Source organism: Geotrypetes seraphini, chromosome 2 (genome assembly GCF_902459505.1).
Source record: "Geotrypetes seraphini chromosome 2, aGeoSer1.1, whole genome shotgun sequence".
Lineage (NCBI taxonomy): Eukaryota > Metazoa > Chordata > Amphibia > Gymnophiona > Dermophiidae > Geotrypetes > Geotrypetes seraphini.
In genome coordinates this window covers 221,646,608-221,660,485 of record NC_047085.1, presented here as the reverse complement: position 1 = coordinate 221,660,485, position 13,878 = coordinate 221,646,608, and positions in this window count along the sequence as shown.

Here is a 13,878-nt window from a genome sequence, read left to right as displayed (position 1 = left end):
TTCAACTAAATAGGTTGATTGGACTGGTTGTGTTGATTGGACTGAATGGGAATTAAGGGAGCAGGAGGTGCAGGCCGAGGACATCACAGACACACAGCAGGAGGAGGATGACCGAGATGAAGCTCGGGGGCTGGTGAACCACGAGGAGGACTGCAGGAGACCCAAAACACGAGGAAAACAAAAAGAGAGGGCAAAAAACTGGGTCTTAAACTGCCTATACACAAATGCTAGGAGCCTAAGGGCCAAAATGGGTGAACTAGAAATCATTGCCAGCAAAAAGGACCTGGACATAATTGGAGTCACAGAAACGTGGTGGACTAAGGACAATCAATGGGATGTGGCCATACCAGGGTACAAACTATACAGGAGAGACAGGACACATAAAAAGGGTGGAGGAATAGCGCTGTACATAAAAGACTCCATACCCTCAGCCAGGATGGAAACAACAGTATGGGCGGAAGGCTTGGAATAATTATGGGTTAAGCTACAGGGAGGAACTGGGGCAGACATTAAATTGGGTCTGTACTACCGCCCACCTGGACAACCGGAAGAAATCGACCAGGACATGGAGGCTGAACTGAGGCAGGTATGCAGAAGCGGAAATGTGGTGGTAATGGGGGACTTCAACTATCCTGGGATAGACTGGAGTATTGGACACTCAAACTGCGCAAGGGAGACCAAATTCCTAGAGGTCACGAGGGACTGTTTCATGGAGCAACTGGTCATGGAACCAACACGGGGCGATGCCACTCTTGACCTAATCTTCAATGGACTAGGGGGGCCAGCAAAGGAGGTGGCGGTATTAGCCCCGCTAGGTAACAGCGATCACAACATGATCCAGTGCAGGCTAGAAATTGGATCATCAAAGGGGAAAAGAACCACAATGACGGCACTCAACTTCAAAAAAGGAAATTATGATGCCATGAGGAAAATGGTGGGAAAGAAACTCAAAGGCAACATAGGGAAGATGGTATCCATAGAAAAAGCTTGGACCTTACTCAAGGAATCTGTGCACGAAGCGCAAAACCTGTGCATCCCCAAGTTCAGGAAAGGGTGCAAAAAAAAAATAGAACAAAAAACCCAGTGTGGATAACAAATGCAGTGAAGAAGGCGATAAGCGACAAGAAAGCATCATTCAGAAAATGGAAAAAAGACCAAACAGAGGAGAACCAAAAAGTGCACAAAGAACACCAGAAGGAATGTCACCGAGTGGTTAGAAAAGCAAAAAGAGAATACGAAGAGAGACTGGCAGAGAAAACAACAAACTTCAAATCTTTCTTCAGATACGTCAAGGGGAAGCAACCGGCAAGAGAAGAAGTGGGACCATTGGATGATGGAGATAGAAAGGGAGTAGTAAAAGAAGAGAAAGAGATAGCTGACAAGTTAAATGAGTTCTTCACGTCAGTCTTCACGAGGGAGAATACAACCAACATTCCGGAACCCGAGGAAATCGTAATAGGAGACTAAAATGATAAACTGGTCAATTTAGAGGTAAGCCAAGAGGATGTACTCAAGCAGATAGACAGACTAAAGAGCGACAAATCGCCAGGTCCGGACGGCATTCACCCAAGGGTACTCAAGGAACTAAAAGACGAAATAGCGGAGCCACTTCGACAAATAAGCAACCTATCCTTAAAAACCGGAGAGATCCCGGAGGACTGGAAAATAGCAAATGTCACGCCCATCTTCAAGAAGGGCTCAAGGGGCGACCCAGGAAACTACAGGCCGGTGAGCCTGACCTCGGTCCTGGGAAAGATGATGGAGGCACTGATTAAGGACAGCATCTGTGAACACATCGAAAACAATGGGCAGCTAAAACCGAGTCAGCATGGCTTCTGCAAGGGTAGGTCATGCCTCACAAACTTATTGTACTTCTTTGAGAGGGTGAACAGCCAGGTGGATAAAGGGGAATCCATAGATATCATTTACCTCGACTTCCAAAAAGCCTTCGACAAGGTACCACACGAGAGACTGCTCAAGAAGATATGGAACCATGGGGTGCAAGGGGAGGTCCACCGATGGATCAAAAACTGGCTGGCAAACAGGAAACAGAGGGTTGGCATAAAGGGCCATTACTCGGACTGGAAAGGGGTCACGAGCGGAGTTACACAGGGGTCAGTGCTGGGACCGCTCCTGTTCAATATCTACATAAACGACCTAGAAGCGGGAACCAAGTATGAGGTCATTAAATTCGCAGATGACACCAAACTATACAGCAGGGCTCAAACGAGGGAAGACTGCGAAGATCTCCAAAAGGATCTAACGAAGCTGGAAAAGTGGGCCGAAAAATGGCAAATGAGCTTCAACATAGGGAAATGCAAGGTCATGCACGTGGGGATAAAGAACCCGATGTTCACTTACAAAATGGGGGGAACACCACTAGGGGTCAGTAATCTGGAGAGAGACCTGGGAGTGATGGTAGACGCAACAATGAAAGCATCGGCGCAGTGCGCCACGGCCTCAAGGAAAGCAAACAAAATGTTGGGTATCATTAAGAAGGGTATCACGACCAGGACGAGGGAAGTCATCATGCCGCTGTATCGTGCAATGGTGCGGCCGCACTTGGAGTACTGTGTCCAGTACTGGTCGCCGTACCTCAAGAAGGACATGGTGGTACTTGAGGGAGTACAGAGAAGAGCAACTAAACTGATAAAGGGAATGGAAAATCTCTCATATACCGACAGATTAAAGCAGCTAGGACTTTTCTCCCTGGAAAAGCGGAGACTTAGAGGAGACATGATAGAAACCTTCAAGATCCTGAAGGGCATAGAAAAAGTAGACAGGGACAGATTTTTCAAATTATGGGGCAACACAAGTACAAGGGGGCACTCGGCGAAATTGAAAGGGGACAGGTTTAGAACAAACGCTAGGAAGTTCTTTTTCACTCAGAGGGTGGTGGATACATGGAACGCGCTTCCGAAGGCTGTGGTAGACAGGAACACATTAAATGGTTTCAAAGAAGGTTTGGATAGATTCCTAGAAGAAAAAGGGATTGCGGGGTATAGATAGATATAGACCACTACTCAGGAAATGGGCTTGATGGGCCGCCGCGGGAGCGGATCGCTGAGCAGGATGGACTTATGGTCTGCCTTAGCGGAGGCAACTTCTTATGTTCTTATGTTCTTATGACTGATTAACTGATTGGGTTAACTGACTGACTGGGACAACTGACTGGTTTGACTGTGACAGGATTGATTGACTGTTGATTAACTGACTGCCTAGACTGAGTTCCCATTTTCAGTTAAATACCTGGTTATTTAAATAGGCATTTCCAGCTATCGGTTAGTATGATGGTAGCAAGGATAGGATCTGAACATGGAGATGATATTACTTTGGGAAATTATTCTGTAATTCCTTTTACACTGAAATTCAAAATAATTTACATTCATCACTTCCCACTCTTTAAAATCTTGCAATTTGTATGATTTGTGAGTGAGAAGTAATGAATATAAATTATTTTGGGTTTCAGGGAGAAAGGCAGTGTTATCTAAGTCAAAACAAAATTAAAAAGTAAGTAAATAAAAAATTAACCTATTTAAAGACACTGTCCCCAAGATCTACCACACTTGATATTATGTTTACAAGAGTGACCAATATGTGTCACACGTTTCTAGCAAGATCCCATTCAGTGCTGCCCCTGCCCAGGGATAAAGTCTTTGTGGTTAATAGGTTTATGGATTTTTCTGCCAAGAACTTGTCCAACTCTTTTTCAAATCCAGGTTTGCTAACTACTTTTGCCACATCATTCTCCAGTGAATTCCAGAGCTTAATAGTGCATTGAGTGAATTTCCTCCCATTTTTTTTAAAAAGTGCTACTTATTCACTTCTTGGATTGTTGTGTAGTCATTTCATTTTTTGAAACATCACATTTACCCATCCCAGTCAACTGATTAATTTATAGACTTCTATCATATCTCCTTTCAGCTGTCTCCTTCTCTTCACTGTACCTTTTCTCATTTATGCCTATGATTATATGTCAAAAGGCATATAGAAAGAAACACGATAAAAATCTACAATAACATTATACAATTTCAAAACAATTAAAATACATAGGAAAATAAAAACATAGGCCCTGATTCTATGCCGAGTTAGACACCTACATTTTTTAAATTGGTTAATTGGCATCGATAATTGAAAGCGCCACTAAAATATAATTTTTAAAAATTACCCCCTTTTACAGAACAGTAGCGTGTTTTTTTAGTGCCCACCATGGTGGTAAGAGGTCCAACGCTCATAGGAATTCCTATGAGTATTGGATCTGATACCGCAATGGATGAAACCAAGCTATGGTTTGTAAAAGGAGGGGGGGGGTAATTAGCCGGTAGATGCCTAACTCAGTAGGTGCCTACCACCTCATGGTAGGCATCTACACCAAGGCACCTATATGAAAATTAAGCATGGTTAGGGGTGGAGTTTGGCTTGAATTGACTTAGCACCTAACATTATGATGCCTACAGGCACTTAAGTTGAGTCATGATTCTACAAACAGTGCCTAATTTTGATTGTCATGGAGTAGGTGCTACTTTGTTAGGTGCCTATCGAGTTAGGCAAAAAACAAAGTAGAAGGGGAGACTTCTTGAGAACAATGGGAGATCAAAGAGACAAGCCCAAATTTGCTAAAGTAAAGAAACTCTCCCACACAACCCCCCTCACAGCGTAAAACGGAACACCTCAAAGCGGCGGAAGCAGTGGCGCACATTTATCCTACTCTCAAATATCAGCGCGTTTTTGACAGTGTACCCTTTTCATAGAGTCATTCAAAAAGGACAATATGCTCAGAGACCTGGAAACCATACCCGGAGAATATTCCCCATATACAGCCTCTCCATCCAATCATCACATATGTATTAATAATTAGTTTTTTCTTGAAAATATAATCCTTAGATGGTAAACATATTCAAAAAAATATGCGAAACACTTATCTCGGGTTTTAAAGTTCTGACATGATTTTTTACGTTTCGCCCCTGCATCAGGGAACCTCAGTGTTGGAAAGTGAATGGCATTCAAAAAAGACAGACACAGGTCTCTGATTCTTTTTGAGGACTTCAAATCGCCATATTGAGTTAGGCGGCATTTATAGGCCCATATTTAAATCAAAAGTAAAATGATACCAAATGCAAAATTGCATCACAAAGATGGGACATCTGCCCATGGATCCTTTTTTAAAGATTGGGATTACACTTTGCACCTTCCAATCTTCCGGTACAAGATATTTATTATATTGTATGTCTGCAATTTCATTTTTGAGTTATTTGAGAACTCTGAGGTATATGTTATGTAGATGAGGTGATTTTGCTACTCCTTAGTTTGTTAATTTGTCCTATTATGAGAAGTAGTTGCAAAAGTGTGTTAAGGAAATAACAGTTTTTGCCAAATAATGTACACTGAATAGCAAAGTTTTGTGCTATTTTAGCAGAATGTAAGCTAAATAGTAATGATATGCAAGCATGCAAATGCTTGCAAAGGACCTCATTATTGTGAAATTGAAAAATGCAGCTTCTGTTTAATCTCACAGAATATGTTATTTGTAGAAAGATAATGCCAGCTATTTTCTACTTTAAATTTTTATTTTCGTCTTCTTTTATCAAGCCACAGTAGAGGTTTTTACTGTGGCCCTGGGCACTGAGGCCCCGATTCTGCAAACTGCGCCTAACTTTAGGCATGCTTTAGACATCTTCCCCGTGCATGTTGCGCTCAGCGTCACTTAGACGTCAGATGCGCGTGTCCAATAATCCAATAAGGGTGTAATTTTAACCTGTGTGCTACATAGGGAGCTGCATAGTAATTGTAAAATTAGCTCCTATAAGCAGTGTAAAGAATAGCTGTTTTAGCATTGTTTGGGCTTTAGATAAACGTGGTTTGGACTTCAGAAAGATGTTAGTTGGATAAATGCTATTTAGGCAACCCTGTTGGTCATCCGTTGAGCTTTGTTTGGGCTTTAGATAGATGTTTCTCTGAATGGGATTTAAGCAGATTTTGGACATTTCCAAAGTGATCTTCTAAATACAGTTCAGGGATTTTATTCTGTGATTCAGCCACCACATAAACAGGACACATCCATACAAACATATTGAATTTAAAACTTACTCATTTCCTGGCTAAAGAAGCAATGTTATTAGCTAATTACAGTACATGAAAATCACAGCTTTAGGTTTCTTGTTCCAAATAACACTTTTTTTTCACTAAACATTGCTCCAATCCAGTGGCGTACCTAGCATAAGTGACACCCGGGGCCCATCATTTTTTGGCACCCTCTCCCATCTGTACGAAAAACATGATTTTTAGTAACAATCCACACGTCACACTTGAGTACCTAGGAGTGAGCAGTACATCAATACACCCATTGTAAAACTAAACAAGCCAGATTAGTACAGATCAATCCTATACCGTCAATCCTAACAGAAAACCATGTCTTTCGAACACACAGAACACAGAAAACACCTTCGCCTAGTATGGAATATGTCATCACAAACTAACCCCTTCCCCTTTTACAAAACTGTAGTGTGGATTTTAGCCACGGTGGTAACAGCTCTGATGCTCATAGAATTCTGAGCATCAGAGCTGCTACCACCATGGCTGGCGCTAAAAAACGCTTCACAGTTTTGTAAAAGGGGAAATAAAATAGAAATACACAGACAAAGGTTAAATTGAACCAGCAAGAAGCTGGACTCTGCATACAATGCAACATCACAGAAACAGTGACGCATGTCTCCTAAAGCAATAAATAAATAGAAAATTTTTGTTCTACCTTTGTCTTCTCTGGTTTCTGCTTTCCTCATCTTCTTGTTACTCTCTTCCTTCCATCCATTGTCTGCCATCTCTCTGCCCCTATATGGCATTTTCTCTCCTTCTATGCCCCTTCCAGAAACTGTATGCCTCCCCCTTCCATCTCTCCTTTCACCCCCATTGGTCTGGAATCTCTCTCCTCTCCTTCCCTCTCCCACAAATCTCTTCTGCAATCCCTTTTGTCCCTCATTTTCCTTTTCAATTTATTTTCTGCATCCATCTAGATTACGTTCTTACTACCCTCTCATCAATTTCCTTTTATACTGTCTACCTACAGCTCGCCACCTCTTTCCCTCACCCCCTCCAGTATTTCCCTAACTCAATCCTTATCCCCCATCATGTGCCCTCCTTTTATTTATCCCCTCCTTCCATCATCTGCCCCTTCTCTCTTTCCCCCCTCCTTCCATCATCTGCCCTCTTCTCTCTTCCCACTTCCATCATCTACCCCTTCTCCCCACTTCCATCATCTGCCCCTTCTCTCTCTTTCCCCCCACTTCCATCAGCATCTGCCCCCTTTCTCTCCCTACAACCCAAATCCATGCAGCATCGTTCCCCCTTGTCTCTTTTCCTGCAATTCCATCAGCATCTTCCCCTTTCTCTCCCTCCACCATGCTTACATACCACCCTGACCCCCTTTCCCACCCTTCACCATGATTCCATATCACCCTGACCCCCTTTGTCACCATTCAGTGTAATTCCATACCACCCTGACCCCCCCTTTGTCACCCTTCAGTGTAATTCCATACCACCCTGATCCCCCCTTTGTCACCCTTCAGCATGATTCCATACCACCCTGACCCCCCTTTGTCACCCTTCAGCATGATTCCATATCACCCTGACCCCACCTTTGTCACCCTTCAGCGTGATTCCCTACCACCCTGACCCCCCTTTGTCACCCTCCACACCCTTTCATGCCACCCTGACCTCCTTTCTTTCTCCATCCCAAAGATCCTGCGATGACTTCTTCTGCTCCGATGGAAGAGGTAAGTGATGTCGGAGGGGGCTGGGTCGGCAGAATCAGTTAGTTGCGGCAAGATCCCGCGATGACTGCAGCTGCCAGTCGCCCCCTCCGCTGATGTCACTTACCTCTTCCCAGTCATCGCGAGACCTTCTTCGTGCGTGAGGTTCCGGATCCAACTGGCTGTGCACCCCCTTGGAGTGTGCACCCGGGGCGGATCTCCCCCCCGCCCCCCCCCCTTGGTATGCTACTGCTCCAATCAGCTCATTCTTCAAAGCAAAGAAAGCCCATAACTTCATTTGGCAAAGTTTAAAAACATAATAAAACAAATAACAGATCTGAATGTGGCTTCTAGTTCATTGCAAATGGAGGTATGCAGTTGCACAATGCTGACCTCATTGTGAGATCATCAAGGTGCACCTGCAAGTTACAATGCCACCATTAAAAGATGGACTGAGAGTTGAACTCACAACCTCTGCAAGATCTGCATAGAGCTTTTACACATTGAGCTACACTCCAGTTTCTCTGACTCCCCTGTCATATCATAGCTTAGTGATCTGCTAAGGTATCATCTGCTTCGCTCTCATATCACAGTTAGCTGAAACAAAAGACTGTTAGCTCAATGGCTTAAAGCACTGCTTTCATTGTTCCAAAAGCCAGAATCTCAATTATAGTTGAATAAATGTAACATAGAGCCAAATATATCAATTGCAAACTCCACTTTTGGAATTTCTTGCTTCTAGTATTGCTAACATTGTGCTGTTTGAGATGAAAATTGTATTTGATTGGTCTGTAGCTTGTAATTTGTATTAAAACGAGTATTGTGTCAGGTGAAGTACATGAAGGAGTTGAACCCACACTAGGCTCACATGCTAACCACACTAGGCTCACATTCTAACCACTGTGCTACACAATGAGCCATAAAATAATAGCAATTCAGGTTTTATTATACTGTTCCGTATAGGCATGGTTATAGCTGTAGCAATGGCGTTCTTGTGGTGCCGTAGCGGAGCACCAGAAGCACACTTAAATGGCTGCAGTTAAACATAGCCTAAGCTGTCAGGGTAGGAAATTTCTCCCCTGACTGAAAGAAGCCATTTTTGGCTCACCAAGTTAAGGCACCTTGTTCATCCTCTCCAGCTCTCATATAATGCCATTTTCTCAAATATTATGCTGTTTGCAAGCTATGAGGCAGGAAACATGCCAGCCCATGCCCCCACCCTGAAACATAGCACAACTACCCTGTTTGACACCCCCTAAGGGCCACCCAACTTCTCTCCTTTGCAGCCTGGGCTTTATGGAACACTAGATAAGATAAAGGTCAGTGTGATGAAGTAGCTGAATATTAAGGAAACACTAATGCTTGGGTGCTACTCAGTGATGTCCCCATATCACACAGTGTTAGGGTTATTGCACTATTGTATCTGAATGGGCCCTGGCCTTCCTTATGTAAATAAGCACAAAGTCAAAAATAGTTTAAGACTTTTATTGTAGAACGTCATGTCACTTCCTAGACACTCAAATCTAGAATCCTTACACAGTCCAGGAAAGCAGCATGCAAGTGTAAAATCATGCAACTACAGTTTGATGAGATGGATGACAGGTATGCAGAAAAAGCCACGCCTAGGTCCAACTGTGGTTGAATTGTTAAGGTCCCATAATCTTGTCCTGGTAGAAGGCAGGCTGTAGAAAAAGGAAGATGGATTGAGACAAATTAAGAGTATATTGGTGACTTTTAGGCTCTTTTACAAAGATGCGCTAAATCAATGCATGCAGTAACTGCTAACATTTCCAAAGGATAACATGCACATGTTAACATTTAGCACACGCTAATGGTGCCCTAAAGGGCAATGTGTTTAGCGCATGCTAAATGTTAATGCGTGCATGTTATCCTATGGTCGTGTTAGCAGTTAGCGCATGCACTGATTTAGCGCACTTTTGCAAAACAGGGCCTAAAACTCACCAATTTACTGTTCTATCAGAAAATCATCAAGAAGTACACCCTTGTGAAAGAAAAAAGTGTGTAACATGTTAGCATTGTGAAAATGTATTTAATTCATCACAAGGGCTATTCAGGGAAGAGGTATAGTTATTACAGTGCAGATAGTAAACAAAATTTGCAGTCAAGTAAAGGATATCTAGCGTAAGCAAACAAAGGTTGCAATACATCTGGGAAATGCAAGGGGAGCCATTAGTCACTCTGGGGACCTGAAATCAGGAGAAAAGGGGGAAAATATTAGAAAGACATCTGTAGCAAAAGTAAAAAGCAGAAGTTGTGGGAGAATATATCACAGCACTGTCTGAAAATAATACCTAGAATGAACAGAAGCACACTGTTGGACCCCGAAAAAGAAGAGGCCGCTGCATATGAACCCTTTTTATAATAAGGATGCCTAACAATTACCACCAAAACTGATTAGTCTTTTGAACTGTCTCTATATGACTCTAAAAAGAATTATCTTTAGCTCTATGAGTAAAAGCACTGCTTTCATCTTTCCAACATCATAGGTTCCACTCTCAGGTACGGTTAACACATATTCATGCAACTTGCATATCCATTTTCCTGGCACCAAAGTTTCAAACAGCATGGGTGTTTTTTCATCAAACACACCTGGAACAAACTTTTATCATCACTAATTGTCAGACCTGCTAATGGCCCTGTGGAATGGAGAGAGTTGTGGCAGATATTAAGGGTCAAAAAGTTAAAGGAGAATCATCATAAGCAATAACACAGAATGGGAGTCCAAAAGAAGAAATCAGTTCTGCCTGAGCTTTTTTATAATAAAAACACCTAAGTAGCTAGCAATATATCATTCTCACCTGGATTTGGCATCTGAGCTGCTAACAAGGAGTTCCTTACATAGGAGCAGCATATTCACCTGGAAAGATGAAAAATGTTAGAAAGATATCATTTGCAAATTACTATAGCTGCTAATGGTCCTGTGAAATGGAGAGAGTTGTGGCAGATATAGGAAAGAAAAAGTTAAAAGATAATCAGAAAAGGCAAGGTCTCAGAAATCAGAATAAGCAATAATACAGAATGGGAGTCCTAAAAGAGAAAACTGTTCTGATGGACTTTCTTATACTAAGCACGCCTAAGTAAGTTTCAAGTTTATTAAAAATTTGATTAATTTCTTATTCAAAATTTTAAGCGATGTACAAAAAAGTAAAATTATAAATTTCTGGGGTAAACAAAACAAACGAATAAGACTAGCCTGACAAAACATATTAAACAAAAGGAAGAAATGGGGAAAGAAATACAAGTTGTTGATAGTAAATAAGACAAGTAAGGGAAAAAAACAATAGGAAGGGTGAGAGTGGTGGACTTCAAATAAGTTGGGAAACAGGATTAAATTGAGGTTCCTAATCTAGCTTTCTAGCAGTCAAATACATTTTTCAAAAAGAAAGCATTTTAACTTGTGTTCTTCCCTTAAATGAATAGGGAGGGAATTCCATGTTTGGGGGGCTGTGACAGAAAAGATGAATTGCCGCCATGTGTTAATGTTTTGAGAGAGGGAACAATTAATAAATGTTGGTCGTTTGACCTAAGTAATCTTGTTGGAGTGTGGGGAATCAGTAATCTATAAAGGAAGACGGGAGTTTTATAAAGAAGAGATATTGTATATGTTATGCAATGAACAACTGCAAGGAGGGATGTCACATGGTCAAATTTCTTAGCTTTCATTATGAGTTTAATTGAAGTGTTTTGGATAATCTGTAAAAGTCTGGTTTCTTTATGGGCTATTCCCTTAAATAGAGCATTACAATAATCAATTTTTGAGATTACTAGTGAGTGAATTAATGTGTTAAGTGACTTGAGACATATGAATTTGAAAACTGAACGAATTTGACGTAGTCTGAAGAAATTTGATTTGACAATACTACTAATGTGGTTGTGATAGGTTAGTTTATGATCAAAAATAACCCCTAGGATCGACTGTAATGTGGTACCCTTGATAGTGATTGCGAAATTGAGCTTAGGTCCATCTTTCCAGGGAAAGAACATAACATTTGATTTATTAACATTGAGAGCTAATCTGTTAGCATCAAGCCATTGGTGAATCTGTTCGAGTTTCTTATTGATTGCTGTTGTTTCAAGAGTTTATTGGAGTCTAACGGGTGTAAAAGCTGAATATCATCTGCGTATGCGATTACGTTAAAACCGATGGATTGGCACCTATTAGAAAGTGGGTGTGGTTAAGGGTGGATTGTGGGCACGTTTTGCGTGTAGGCACCTAATCTGGATTTAGATGCCAATATTTAAGCCAAGAGAACCCTGACATAAATAGGGGGTGCCTAAGATTTTGATGCCTACTGGTGCCTAAGTCCAATTTAGGCACCGCTAGGCATGATTCTATAAATGGCACCTAACTCATGATTGACATGCACTATGCACCACATTCCTCAGTGCTTAAATTTTAGGTGCTATTTATAGAATCAGGGCCTTAGTGCCGCTGAAAATGAGCAGCTAGCCCCAAACAAGCAATTTAACCAGCCAGGAGCCATTTCTGGCCAATTTAATCACTTTGGCTATCGACCCCCATTATTCTTATCAGTAGTCATAATAGCAGTTCTGGCTAGCATAACTACTTCAGATTTCAAGAAATTCTCACAAATTGCAATCTAGTGATTATCTTGTGATCTACTGGCAAATCGTTTTATGCCCTGTAATTATGAGAATATCAACCAGCTCCATGTACTCAGCACTGCTTACTTTACTATAGTGGTTCAGAAACCTGTCCTGAGGGGGACCCCCAGTCAGTTGGGTTTTAAGGATATCCCTAATGAATATGCTTCACTGTTTGGGAGAACAATTGTGTGTATGTTTAGTATGAAATAATGTTATAATATGTTTTAAAGGTTTTGATGGTGCTATATTATTATAATAAATGATGAATTACTTATAAGCATAAGGAGTAGTGTGAAATATAGCTCTTATTTGGATATTTTGTTTATGTAATAAGTAGAGCAATTAAAAAGTCTTAAGTCCCGGTGGGTTAATTAATAACAAGTCTGTGACTAAAAAGCTGTTTGATTATTTTCATCTAATTTCTATGTAATTTGATGTGATGAAAACAAATAAAATATTAAAAAATCTCCTTGACATCATGATTTGCCACAAAATGCAAAATTGTCTTCAAATTTATCAATTTTTTTTATATTATGGGTTTTAACCAAATTTAAAGTCCAAATTACTATTAATTAATTCACATATGTGCATTAAGATATAAAATGCCAAAAAAACCTTAAAGGGGTTGTCCAAGTTAGGTAAAAAAATATAGCACTGTAAATCTGATGGTCAGCAATATATACATAAGTTAAGCAAGTTTTAGGGAAAAAAATTATATTTCCTCATTTCCCTAGTTCTCTTCTGGCCCTTTGTTGTTATTTGCAGGTAAACAATCTCTGCCCCTTTTTTTAGATTCTTCAAAAAGAAGTCTCAAAGCAGTTTTACTCCACAACGGTGGTTTTTACACTTCCATGCCAGTAGGTTATTCCGTACACTTGAAGGAAACCTATGAGAACTTGGAATTGGTTCTTCGTAAACTTAAATATGAAATATGGACCGCTGAGCAGGATGGACCTATGGTCTGCCTCAGCGGAGGCAACTTCTTATGTTCTTAAGAAATTGTTGGGACTTGAAATTTGGCAATATGGTTGGCAAATATGTGGGGACTTGAAGGTCTTGTGCATGCTGCTCGGGCAACAAGCTGGGTATACTAAATACCCTTGTTTTCTGTGTCTATGTGACAGTCGAGACCGACAATATCACTGGACCAAGAGTTGGCAGCCGAGGGTGCCAACAGTCGGTGAAAAAAATGTCCTATGAGAAATTTTGGTACCTTCCCATAAAGTTCTTCTACCACTTCTCCACATAAAATTAGGATTGATGAAGCAATTCGTAAAATCACTTCTAAGAGATGGAGAATGCTTCAAATACTTGGTCACCAAATTTCCAGGCCTGTTGGAGGCAAAATTGAAAGAAGGTGTGTTCGTCAGACCAGACATTAGAAGGCTTATAGTTGATCAAGAATGTGTCAATACCATGACAGATCCTCAAAAAGAAGGGTGGATTGCATTTAAAGAAGTCGTATAGAAATTTTTAGGCAATAACAAAGATCCTCACTACAAAA